Raw genomic sequence first — 12440 nt, 5'->3', positions numbered from 1 at the left:
ATTGGCTGGAAATCAGCCAATGGGGGTTGGGGGGTGGTGCCTATAGGCAAGAGTCATGCCCCTCCACCAGGAGCCAGACCTGTTGCCAGGACAGGTAGGAAGCCTGCCTCTGCACCCCAGCTGTGCTGCTGACCAGGAGCCACCGGAGGTAACTCTGAGCCCCAACCCCATGCCCAATCCCCAGCCCTGAGCCTCCCCAAACGCGGTACCCCTTCCTGCACCCTAAACCCCTCATCCCCGGCTCCACCCCAGAGCCTGCATCCCCAGCCCAGAGCCCGCATCCCCACCCCAGAGCCCTGATCACCTCCTGCACCCCAACCCCCTGCCCCAGCCCAGAGCTTCCTCCCACACCCTGAACCCCTCATTCCAGGCCCCACCCCACAGCCCTCACCCCCAGCCCCAACCCTCTGCCCCAGCCCCTCCCACACCCCTCATCCCCAGCTCCACTGGGTCACGGGCATTAACAATTTTCTACAGCTGGGTCCCCAGAAAAAGAGTTTGAAAACCACTGCTCTAGGTCATTTTGCTTGGTTAAAGAAACCAGGTGAACTGCTTTATATTGTTGGTGCTGCCTACCTTAGTTTCGCTGATCACCACAACACTCCATGTACATTTTAGCAAGTTTTCCTTCTTGTTTTTAATATAAAAGACATTTTATCCTCTAATAACTCCTGCATTACCCCCAAAAGATGGCTAGATACAAGATTTATCTTGAGCTAACCCTCTATTCACTCTTCCCCGTGTGACTCTCAGTTAAACCTCTAAAGATCTCCCCAGTTTCACCCACTTCAAGGTTCTGGGTCATGAACAATACTGCACCCATACAGTACACATTTCCTATATTCTATAGATAGCACTATACAATATCTGCTCTTTTTTAAACAGCAAAGGAATTACTTTGTTTGACAATAAACATGTTTTGAATAACATAGTGTAATATTTCCTTGAAAAACTAATGACTCACTTTGCTTATAATCTGCAACTCAAGAAAGCAGAGAAAAAGCAGGGTAGAAAAAAAGCTGTAGATATTGCCAATGCCTAAAAATGCTGGGGTAAAATGGAGGGATTCCCTTGCTCTCCCATCACCATCTCATTCCCCTCTTGTCACAGCAGCCCTAGAGTCTATTCTTGCTGTTGACAGAAAAAAAGAATGAGGTGAGAACAATCTCTTTCACCTCCTAAATCATCATTTGATACAATGGAGTCAGCTGTTCAAGATTTAGAATCATGTTTGTTGTATTTGATTCTAAACTTGATCCTGTGTTTTTAAGAGGACTTTTTTTAAAAAAGGAAATTGTTTTAAAAATTGGAGGAAGAAACTAAGGAACTACAAATACAATCTAATAGCTCTTTAGACCCATGCAGATGTGCTGATAAAAATATCATTGTATGCCACAGAAAACTTGTGATTCTTGTAAATAAACACTAAATCTTGAGCTAAACACACTTAGATGGCAAATATCTTTGTAACAAGCTTTCTTTAGTACTTGAAACAATATTGGTAACTGCTCTGAGCTGCCTTTCCAGATTGTTGAAGGATTTTGTATAGTCTTTTAATTGCCTTCTCTAATTCTACTTTTTCTGTTTTAAGTTGAACTTTTAAAGTTACTTTAGCCCACACATTGGTTAACGAAGGGGCTGTGAGGGAAGTTAAGTAAAGGTAAATTGTTATATTTATGGCCTTGTCCACAATATAAAGTTAAGTTGATGTAAAGCAGCTTATGTCAACCTAACTATAGAGGTGTACACGCTACAATGCTCCTCCCACCACTGTTACTCGCCCACTATGCCAACCTAATAAAACCACCTCAAGAAGAGATGTAGCGCTTAGGTCAACGTAGTCAGGGTGATGCAGTGTCAGTGTAGACACAAGGAATGTTGTATGGATGTGCAACAGCCGTTTAATTACAGTGATGCTGTAAGTCAACGTAACCTAAGTCGACTTAACTCTGCTATGTAGACAAGGCCTAAGTAAAACAGTTGATGGCTGCAACCTTTGTCCTCACTATTGCTCTTCAAACCCCCTAGCTACAAGGGTAAGATTATCCAGAAACTCTGCACAGGGAACCTTAGAGTTTCCAAGCCCCTCTCTCTCTCTTCCCAATTTTGTTTTTCTGTGACTGGATATAATGTAGTTCCTGAAAAGTCCTCCCCGGTATAGGAACATATAGTAGCTCTTTGACTGCACTTAAGAAAGTATTCTCTATTCAGGGTAGAGGTAGCTGCTGGGGTCAACTGAGGTGCCACAGCTCCAACTGACCCTTGAATGTTATGATAAACATACCTACCATAGGAATAAAAAAATATTGCAAATGACTACTTGATATACACACTTATCTTTCCCTTTTAACCACCCCTACCCCATGAAGGGACAACGGACTGTTAATTCTTGAGAGCATGAAATTTTTCATTTGGTGTAATGTTTAATGAAGAGCTGAGCCCTAATTAATTTTAATAGAACTGCAAATTATATATAAAGAATGCAAAGTTTTATACTGCCTAATCTCTCTAGTTATAATTTTCCCCATTTTGTATTACCGACATGAATTATCTCAAACAATAGTACCTGATCTACAACAAAGATTTGTATTACTCTGACCCCAGATAGGCCCATTATATATCTGAATGTACATTGTTAAATTTTCCACTTAAATCATACTATTACAAAAGATGGTAGAATTTAAACCAGTTCAACTACATAAAGAGAAACTTACTGCTGGTTGTGTCTTAAATATGTTCTACAAGATCATGGATGCTATTAAAAAATGCCCTACTTGCTGCTCAAGAGCTCTACGGCATTGTTGATTTTTATTAATGAAGTCAACTTCCCACCCTGTGATACCAATGAACCTGTTTGTTTCCCAATTTAAAAAAAAAATATTTTTTTTGTAATATAGGTTAACTGTTTACAATTCAACTGGCTATTAAATATCTAACATTAAATATCAGAACAGAACAACCCCACCTGCCATTTTGTGGATGTTAATATTATGGATCTATTCATTTTTATTGTACCCTACATGGCTAGTTATCTAAGGGTCTGAGTGTGAAACCCTTAATCATGTTGAGTAGTACCTTACTCCAACAGTACACCCAACCTTACTCTTCCTGGTGGAATAAGCTATTACTCAACATGAACAACAGTTTTATAATATGGCCCCAAATGAATATGGGGTGAAATCCTGGTTCCACAGAGATCAAAATTCCCCATCAACTTCAATGGCATCAGGATTTCACCCACGGTCTTTTAAACTTAATTATTAACAAAATATGTAAGAACTTTCCTTGATATAAATTAGGGCTGTCAAGCAATTAAAAAAGTAATTACGATAAAAAAAGTAATCATACTTAATCGCACTGCTAAACAATAATAGAACACCATTTAAATATTTTTGATGTTTTCCACATTTTCAAATATATTTATTTCAATTACAACCCAAAATACAAAGTGTACAGTGTTCATTTTATATTTATTTTTGATTACAAGTATTTGCACTGTAAAAAAAACAAAACAGTATTTTTCAATTCACCTAATACAAGTATTGTAGTGCAATCTCTTTATCATGAAAGTTGAACTTACATATTAGAATTATGTACAAAAAATAACTGCATTCAAAAATAAAACAAATGTAAAAATTTAGAGCCTGCAAGTCCACTCAGTCCTAGTTCTTGTTCAGCCAATCACTCAGACAAATAAGTTTGTTTACATTTGCAGGAGATAATGCTGCCCGCTTCTTGTTCACAATGTCACCTGAAAGCGAGAACAGGTGTTTGCATGGCACTGTTGTAGCTGGCGTCGCAAGATATTTATGTGCCACATGTGCTAAAGATTCATATGTCCCTTCATACTTCCACCACCATTCCAGGGGACATGCGTCCATGCTGATGACGGGTTCTGCTCAATAACAATCCAAAGCAGTCTGGACCGATGCATGCTCATTTTCACTATCTGAGTCAGATGCCACCAGCAGAAGGTTGATTTTCTTTTTTGGTGGTTTGGGTTCTGTAGTTTCCACAGCAGAGTGTTGCTCTTTTAAGACTTCTGAAAGCATGCTCCACACCTCTTCCCTCTCAGATTTTGGAAGGCACTTCAGATTCTTAAACCCTGGGTCGAGTGCTGTCGCTATCTTCAGAAATCTCACATTGGTACCTTCTTTGCGTTTTGTGAAATCTGCAATGAAAGTGTTCCTAAAACGAACAACATATGCTTGGTAATCATCCAAGATGGCTAAAACATGAAATATATGCCAGAATGTGGATAAAACAGAGCAGGAGACATACAATTCTCTGTCAAGGAGTTCAGTCACAAATTTGATTAACACATGTTTTTAATGAGCGTCATCAGCATGGAACGTGTCCTCTGGAATGGAGCCTGAAGCATGAAGGGGCATACGAACGTTTAGCATATCTGGCACGTAAATATCTTGCAGTGCCAGCTACAAAAGTGCCATGCAAATGCTTGTTCTTGCTTTTTGGTGACACTGTAAATAAGAAGAGGGCAGCATTATCTCCAGTAAAAGTAAACAAACTTGTTAGTCTTAGTGATTGGTTGAACAAGAAGTAGTACTGAGTGGACTTGTAGGCTCTGAAGTGTTACATTGTTTTGTTTATGAGTGCAGTTATGTAACAAAAAAAATCTACATTTGTAAATTGCACTGTTGCGACAAAGAGCTTGCACTACAGTACTTGTATGAGGTGAATTGAAAAATACTATTTCTTTTGTTTATCATTTTTAAAGTGCAAATATTTGTAATAAAAAATAACACTTTAATTTCAATTACAACACAAAATAAAATATATATGAAAATGTAGAAAAACATCCAAAATATTTAATACATTTTAATTGGTATTCTATTGCCTAACAGTACAATTAAAACTGTGATTAATTGTTTAATTGCAATTAATTTTTTTTGAATAATTGCACGAGTTAACTGCGATTAATTGACAGCCCTAATATAAATCTATGCACATTTTCAGGAACGGAATTTATTACGTTCTAGTATAAGGGCCCAGTCTTGCAAATACTTATCGCTGGGTACAGTGTTTATTACCAATTGTAGTTCCATTGACTTCTGTGAGACAATCCCAAACTGCCTCCCCACAATTCTCCAGGTGGCAGGAGACCCCCACTGGTCCTTACTTAGCTGCCAAGATTTCCATCTTCCTTCTCTGATAATTTATCCAATAGATGTAGGCATTTTCAGTTCAATATTCTGCACTACAATGGACATTTAAAATTGATGAGTAGGAGAAAATTAATTTAATATCAAAATAAATTACACAGGGATTACTGCAATTATTGTATTTATATTTAATTTACATATTTATATTTAATTCAATTGAAAAAACCTCCCTTTTAAATTTATCTGAAGCTGTCAGTGGATCTCTAGCCTTCTGCACTGTAGTGTAGTAGAATCCAGAGCCCCTAACTATAGAGTTCAAATCAAGCTTGCTACCGAGTGCACTGGGCCTGGGGTATTAGTTAAACATCCACTATTTAAAGGATGGAGTGAGGAAAATAAAATCCCCAGAATGCAAAATTACACAAGCAGGAGGAGATTCCAAATGAGTTCTGTTGGCCTGATGGTAAACAGAAGTCCACAGTGACAGGAAATCCATATATCTATATATTTATCTTCCTTAAGGGACAATTAACCCTAAGAAACATGATAGTGAAATGGGTGCCAAAGTGCTCTCCTTCACTGAACATTTTGTTTGAGCTTATGCTGAACTTTATTTTCTATGTAATAGTGCATTACGTTAAATCCCTACAATAAGAAGAGACATACTTAATATTTTGGGCTGTTTCATACTGACTTTTGGAAGCATAGTAAATTAACTTACCGCATGTTTACATTTGCATTTACTTTGAGATTATTAATTGTATTTCAGAGTCTGAAAAGTTATAGAAGGAGACTGGTGTAGTAAATGAATGTGTTGAAATCCTAGCAAGAACTAGCTTTGGTCTGCTAATTTGAGACAAGAATAATTGTGCTCAAATTAGTGTATCTTAATGTTTCTCAGCAAACCAAAACAAACATGTTCAGTTCAATAGCACCTAGGGCTCAGGAAAGGCACTTTTAGACATCTGAATACAGAAAGATAAATGATTTTGGTGCTAATAGATATCTGTCTTGAGCCAAATCTAACTCCCTGCTCCCAAGTGAGCAGACCCCCAAAGGGCAGCAGAAATGATGCATTACAGCTGTGCAGGAGGTTGGACAGCAGAGGGTCCATACAGAGGTGGGGGGAGGAATCTTCACCCTCTGTACATTCCGAAAGATCTCCATTCACAGTAGCTCTGAGTTGGCTTTTGACTGGTGTGGGGCTGCCACAGATCAGCTCCCGCTGAAAGCAGCCTGAAATGGAAGAGCATCGGTGGGATTACATGATGTGGTTGCCTGCGATAATAGGGGATTGGACCCGATGTCCAAGGAGGTCCCTTCTGGTCTTATGTTCTTGTGACTCCATCATTTGATGTCTTTGGAGAACTCATACACAATACCCATGTATTCAGTCTTAGCACAAAGAAGGAGAATTTGGCCCTATATCATTAGCTGTGGATGATACCACACTAACACTGCTGCATCCATAATGCAGCTTTGTCACTACAATAAACAGTTGGCTGAGATGTTTTGCTTCTTTAATCATATTTTGCTTCAACAGTTCAATACCCAGTCTTTGCCATTATAGACATATCTTCTTTTCTATCAATTGCTTAATAAACTTCCATCATGACTATAAATAATATATCTGTAAATTATGTAACATTTGATATGCTATTGGTATCCCCTCCTGTTGGACGGAATGGCTTGGAATGTCACAAGTACTCTGATACACTGAGCACCAAATGAGCAAACCCCTGTCTGGGTGGAGCTTGTTCATGGATCAGGGGGCATTGATTCTCCTCCTCCTGCAAGTGTAAATCAGGAGTAACTCTACCAAAGCCAACAGGGCTACCTCATTGTGAGATAACTATCAGGCCCAATAACTTGGAAGAATATATACAGATATTTAAAAAGTTTTTTTTATTTAAAAGGAGAGCTTGCAAGATGACAATAACAAAGAAACAGAAATGCAAATTTTCTATTGTGTCTTGGTTTATATTTATAACAGTCAAGCAAATTAATTACCTAGCAATAAAAGCAAGCAGAATTGTTTCATTCAGTCAACATGAATGCACCTGCTCCCTTCCCTATGATAAGGCCACAGAGATATAATTAAATTGCTATATTTCAATGATTAAAAAGCTAAAAGGCAAGTGCCTGTAATAATAATACCATTTTCTTCCGCTAATCTAATCTTTGCCCTGTGGAAACTGCTGATGTGAGCTTACTTCTGAAATTTACATAAAAAATAACTATATCTTGTTTTTGGGAAAGGACTGATTCCCCCGAGGTTAGTGGCACGGAGAAACAAGGTCTGGAAAATTATTGCCATGGAAATGATAGATAACCTTATATTAGGATCAAATAGAATTTACAATATATAGTTACCACTTTTGGAGTTTGAAAAAAATAAATATACAGACAATAATATGAGGCTGACCAAACATAAATGGGTCTTTTAAAGGTGGCAAATACAGGGGATAAACAGAAGTGAAGCATGGCACATGATTCCCATCCGAAGGGCCATATATAACCTGCTGCTATGATGTGATTTTATTATGTGATTTACAGAGACAAAAAAGTAGAAAGGAAAAATTTCTGGAAGGTCTCATGTGTAAATTAGAGTAACTATTTACATTTAGATGAAGTGTGCAGCAGACTACAGACTAGACCTTCTAAACTGGTATTCACGTTGTCACTAAATACAGACCTGAGACCCTCATTATATTCTGCAGATTGAAAAAGGTGGAATAAAAGGTGAGATATGTGGGGATTATTAGGAATATGATTTTAAATCCTTGGGTGGAAATGTGAATTTATTATCTGAGTGGTAATAAAGTTAAAAATCTGTATAATTTAAATGATTTTGTTGCTGTTCATGTATGTTAATAGTTACAAGATAGGAAGGTGTTTAAAAAACAAACAAACAAAACAAAAAAAAACTCTGTCCCAGCATTTTTTAAAAGTTTGAATGTAAGTTCTAACAGACTTGTCTACAGATAGTTTGCATTTACCACAGCCAATATTTAAGTATAGCAATAAAATTACACCATACGTGTATTTTATTGCAAAAAAGTGTGTGGTTTTAGAAACTGACACACCAAAACAATTTAAGAATGTGAAGTATTGACTTGATTAGCAATATTTCACAATGCATGCACACAACCACCTCTGAGATCTTACAGGACAGTTTCAGGATACATGCAGATTTTTCTGTAAAATTTTTTTTGCAGCTTACTCTTGCTATAAGTAGTCACACAAACATGAGAGAGAAAGCCATAGCTTTTCAGCACTACAAAACAAACCTCAGAGCTGTACACATCTTGCACAGTTTAAAGGAAATGTAGAACATTCTATAAAGGTGTAAACTTAGTAGAAGTATAAACTCATACAAATTCACTTTCAACGTTTACTATGAATGTTTAACAATGAAATATAAACTACTCAAAAATCTTCTACGTACATGGAAAATTAAATCTGTAAGTGCCTTGCAAGAAGTGTCTCTTCTACACCTTAACTTGAAATGTCTGTTGCAACTCTGAATGTTGTAAGTACCTCATTCACTATATGCTTTATATAAAAAAGCTTTTACCATTGCCCTGGAGCCTTTTGGCTACATACAAAGAATAGGAAATACAAAATCTTTCTGGCTTCCTAAAAACTTTGGGAATGAGCCTGCACTTCTTGCATTCTGCCCCCACTGAAGTCTCTGGAAGTGCCAGGTTTGTAAAAAACACAGAATCTGTGTCAAACATATATAGCTCTCTTTCACTACCCTTCCAAAATAAATTCAATTTAGGCGTACATTAGACAATGATTGTAAAAAATATACAGTACATTAGAGGGGGAAATTCTCAAAGGAGTTACATCAGGGATTAATTTGACCCGAAGGCTTTAAAGTGTTCTACATGCTTTAAGAAAGAAGGACCTCATTCTTTGCTGCCTTGCTCTTCATACACTCATTCGCATGTACACAGGTGAGTATAAAGTGCTACAAGATCAGACTGGTAGCCTCTTACACCCTCTTTCCCCAAGTATACATGATTACAAAGACAGCAGCGGTTCATTTCCAAAGAATCTGTTCTGAGTGTTACCAGCAAGCACTCAAGAAAGGCATGCAAAAACCCTCTGACAATGCAGAAAGCCTCTCCAATTAACTGCAATTCCCAGACCACCCCCTTGGCAAACAATTTTGCTGCATTATTTTCCTGCCCCCGGAACCAACTCCAGAGAAATATCTCCACTATATCTTACAGTGGCATTATTTTAAGCCCTTTCCCCTACACATGTTTCTTATTCTCCCACCCACTGGTATTGTAACCAGTGTGCTGCCTATGCCCAGTCCTGCTCAGAGCAGGTAGTGCACCAGTGGGAGATTTCAAGAAAAAGGCTGGTGTAGACAGGGCCGCATATAGCAAAGCTTCACCAACTCCTCCCACAACTTTTCCTGCAGAACAGCTTTCCCCGAGAGCAGGGACACTGGCACAACGGGTATAGTGGGGCTGCTGAGAGCCATTGATAGGGCAACCTGTCTCAGAACATTTATACATGCTGCGTATGTGACAACGCCTTCAAGCCAGGGGTGCTGCAGCACCCCCGCACCCCTGGTTCCAGCACCTCAGCCGGAGGGGCAGGCTGGGCTGCAACTCCCTTTGCTGACTGCACAGAGTCATGCAACAGCTGGAGGCTTGTACTACACGCTGCTAAGGAGGTTCGGGACAAGCAGCCTCCTCTCCCTAGTGAAGGGGAGACACGAACCAGGTGGGGGCAAGGGAGGGGGCGGGGGCTCTCACAGGGCTCTGGCCCAGCCACCGAGAGCCTATCGGGGGCGGCGTGGCAAGCCCAGGCCCCCAGCTCAGCCCGGGCCAGTTCAGTGCTGGAGGGAGCCGGCCGGCTCAGCAGCGGCTGGGTCACCCCATTAAGTCGAAGGGAAGCCGGCACTCACCTGCCTCCCGGCTGTCAGACCCAGGCTGCAGCCTCCCCCCGCATCAGCGTCCGGCGAGCGCCCTCCAGGCGGCGCGCGCGCGGCGGGAGTCGCGCCGGGACCGGCCCCGGCCCCGGCCCCGGCCCCGGGCAGCTCGCGGCGCTGGAGCCGGAGAACCTGCCCCGCTCGCGCAGCTGGGCCCAGGGGGAAGCGGAGCTGGCGCTGCCGGAGAAGAGGAGTCCCCGGGGAGGGTGTGGGCGGGACGCGGCGGCGGGAGCAAAGGCTGCGGGACTGAGGCTCCAGCCTCCCCCGCCAGCCGCTTCCTTCTGGGCGAGCCAAACCCCGGGAGCCTCTGCCAGGCACCGGCCCCGCAGCCACCTTACTTTGAAGAGCGAGCGAGCGAGCGAGCGGGCGGGGGGGGGGTGTGGGGCAGCCCCAGTCCCCGTGTACCCAGCTGGCCGGGGCCCAAAGCCCAGTGCGAATGTTGGCCGAGCTGGGAGCGCGGGATTTCACCCTCTCCGCTCATCCGAGCCACGGGAGAGTCCAAACCAGGGCCGCGAAGGCGCTGGACGTTTTAAAGGAAAGGGCTATTTCTGAGCTGGTGCTTTGGCACTCACATTTCGGGCGTGTTTAACATGCCTTCCGGGTGTAACTAGGTAAGGATGACGTGCCCTCATCCTCTCCCTTGGAAGCCTCTCCTTATAAACGAGTTAGGAAGTTTTTCCTAATATCTAACCTAAAGCTCCCTTGCTGCAGATTAAACCCAGTTTCTTGTCTTGCCTTCAGGTCAGGTTTGATGCGCTCTTTGTGGTTGATCTGCTGAGTTAAAGAGAGTGGTGGAGTTGCTGGTGGTTGGGTGCTTTGGGCAGGTAGCTGCAGTTGGTATTTGCCACTAGAGACGGATCAGTCTAAAAGTGGCTGATTGGGCAACAAAATGGCAGATGAAATTCAATGTTGATAAATGCAAAGTCATGCACATTGGAAAGCATAATCCCAACTATGCATATAAAATGATGGGGTCTAAATTAGCTGTTGCCACTCAAGAGATCTTGGAGTCACTGGGGATAGTTCTCTGAAAACATCCACTCAATGTGCAGCGGCAGTCAAAAAAGCTAACAATGTTAGGAATTATTAAGAAAGGGATAGATAATAAGACAGAAAATATCTTAATGCCTTTATATAAATCCATGGTATGTCCACATCTTGAATACTGCATGCAGATAGGGTTGCCCCAACTCAAAAGATATATTGGAATTGGAAAAGGTTCAGAAAAGGGCAACAAAAATGATTTGGGGTATGGAACAGCTTCCATAGGAGAAGAGATTAATAAAACTGGGACTTTTCAGCTTACAAAAGAGATGACTAAAGGGAGGTATGACAGAGGTCTATAAAATCGTGACTGGTGTGGAGAAAGTAAATAAGGAAGTGTTCTTTACTCCTCACAACACAAGAACTATGGGTCAATTGAAATTAATAGGCATCAGGTTTAAAACAGACAAATGGAAGTATTTCTTCACACATGGCACAGTCAACCTATTGCCTTTTGCTACCCAGAGGATGTAACTGTAACAGGGTTCAAAAAAGAACTACATAAATTCATGGAGCATAGGTCCACCAATGGCTATTAGCCAGGACTGGCAGGGATGGTGTCCTTAGCCTCTGTTTGCCAGAAACTCGGAATGGGTGATCACTTGATGATTACCTGTTCTGTTTGTTCCCTCTGAACACCTGGCCTTGGCCAGTGTCGGAAGACAGGATACTGGGCTATATGGACCTTTGGTCTGATCCAGTATGGCCTTTCTTATATTCTTAAACTAGAGCCATCCGTTGGAGTTGCTACACCAAGGGTAGAGTGGAACCTTTTAGCCACTAAATTATTATTTAAAACTTAATTATAATTTGAGTTGGAGAACTGATTTGCTCAGGGGATTGGTAATGGAATCTGCTTAGTCAGATTGGAATCCAATTCACTATCAGCTAATGGCTGTTCAGTAGTTTACTACTCATTTCGGGGTCTAGAAGACAAATATTCATTTAAAGAAAACACTAGTATTGATACCGATATGGGGCAGATTAGCAATAAGATCATGGAGAGACCGTTTTGGTCCCATGGAAGGTCCATTCAGTTGAGGGTCATTCTTTGGATGGAGAACTTCAGTAGCACTTTCCATCAGTTAAGAATCTTTCATCACTTAAAATGAGGATGTAGTCTGAGAAGTTGTTACCAAAAGGATGATGATGGATGGACCCTGGTTGTCCATCAATGGCTTCCACATTAAAGTAGCTCTGTTTAAAGGGAGAAATTTTGGATTTATTCTCTTTAACTCACAGCCATGAAAACTCAAGCTGGCATATGAAAGCCAAACTATATGCTCTGGCTCAAATATCACTCTCCTTTTAAAGAGCCA

The 12440-nt window shown here is 41.1% G+C and overlaps 1 protein-coding gene across 2 annotated transcripts in view; it reads right to left on the bottom strand.

Annotated features, from left to right (window-relative positions):
• CRACDL (CRACD like) overlaps positions 1–10432 on the bottom strand; it is a 107561-nt gene extending 97129 nt beyond the window's left edge. Inside the window, exon 1 of one of the 2 annotated variants that reach the window (XM_038388140.2) lies at positions 10054–10432. The gene's annotated coding sequence lies outside the window, so the exon portion shown is untranslated. The remainder of the gene's footprint in view (positions 1–10053) is intronic. The other variant, XM_043518845.1, reaches the window with a different exon arrangement.
• Positions 10433–12440: the final 2008 nt, after the last annotated feature.

Source organism: Dermochelys coriacea, chromosome 1 (genome assembly GCF_009764565.3).
Source record: "Dermochelys coriacea isolate rDerCor1 chromosome 1, rDerCor1.pri.v4, whole genome shotgun sequence".
Lineage (NCBI taxonomy): Eukaryota > Metazoa > Chordata > Testudines > Dermochelyidae > Dermochelys > Dermochelys coriacea.
Note: the sequence above shows the minus strand (reverse complement) of the source record. Positions and strands in the feature narration are given on the sequence as shown.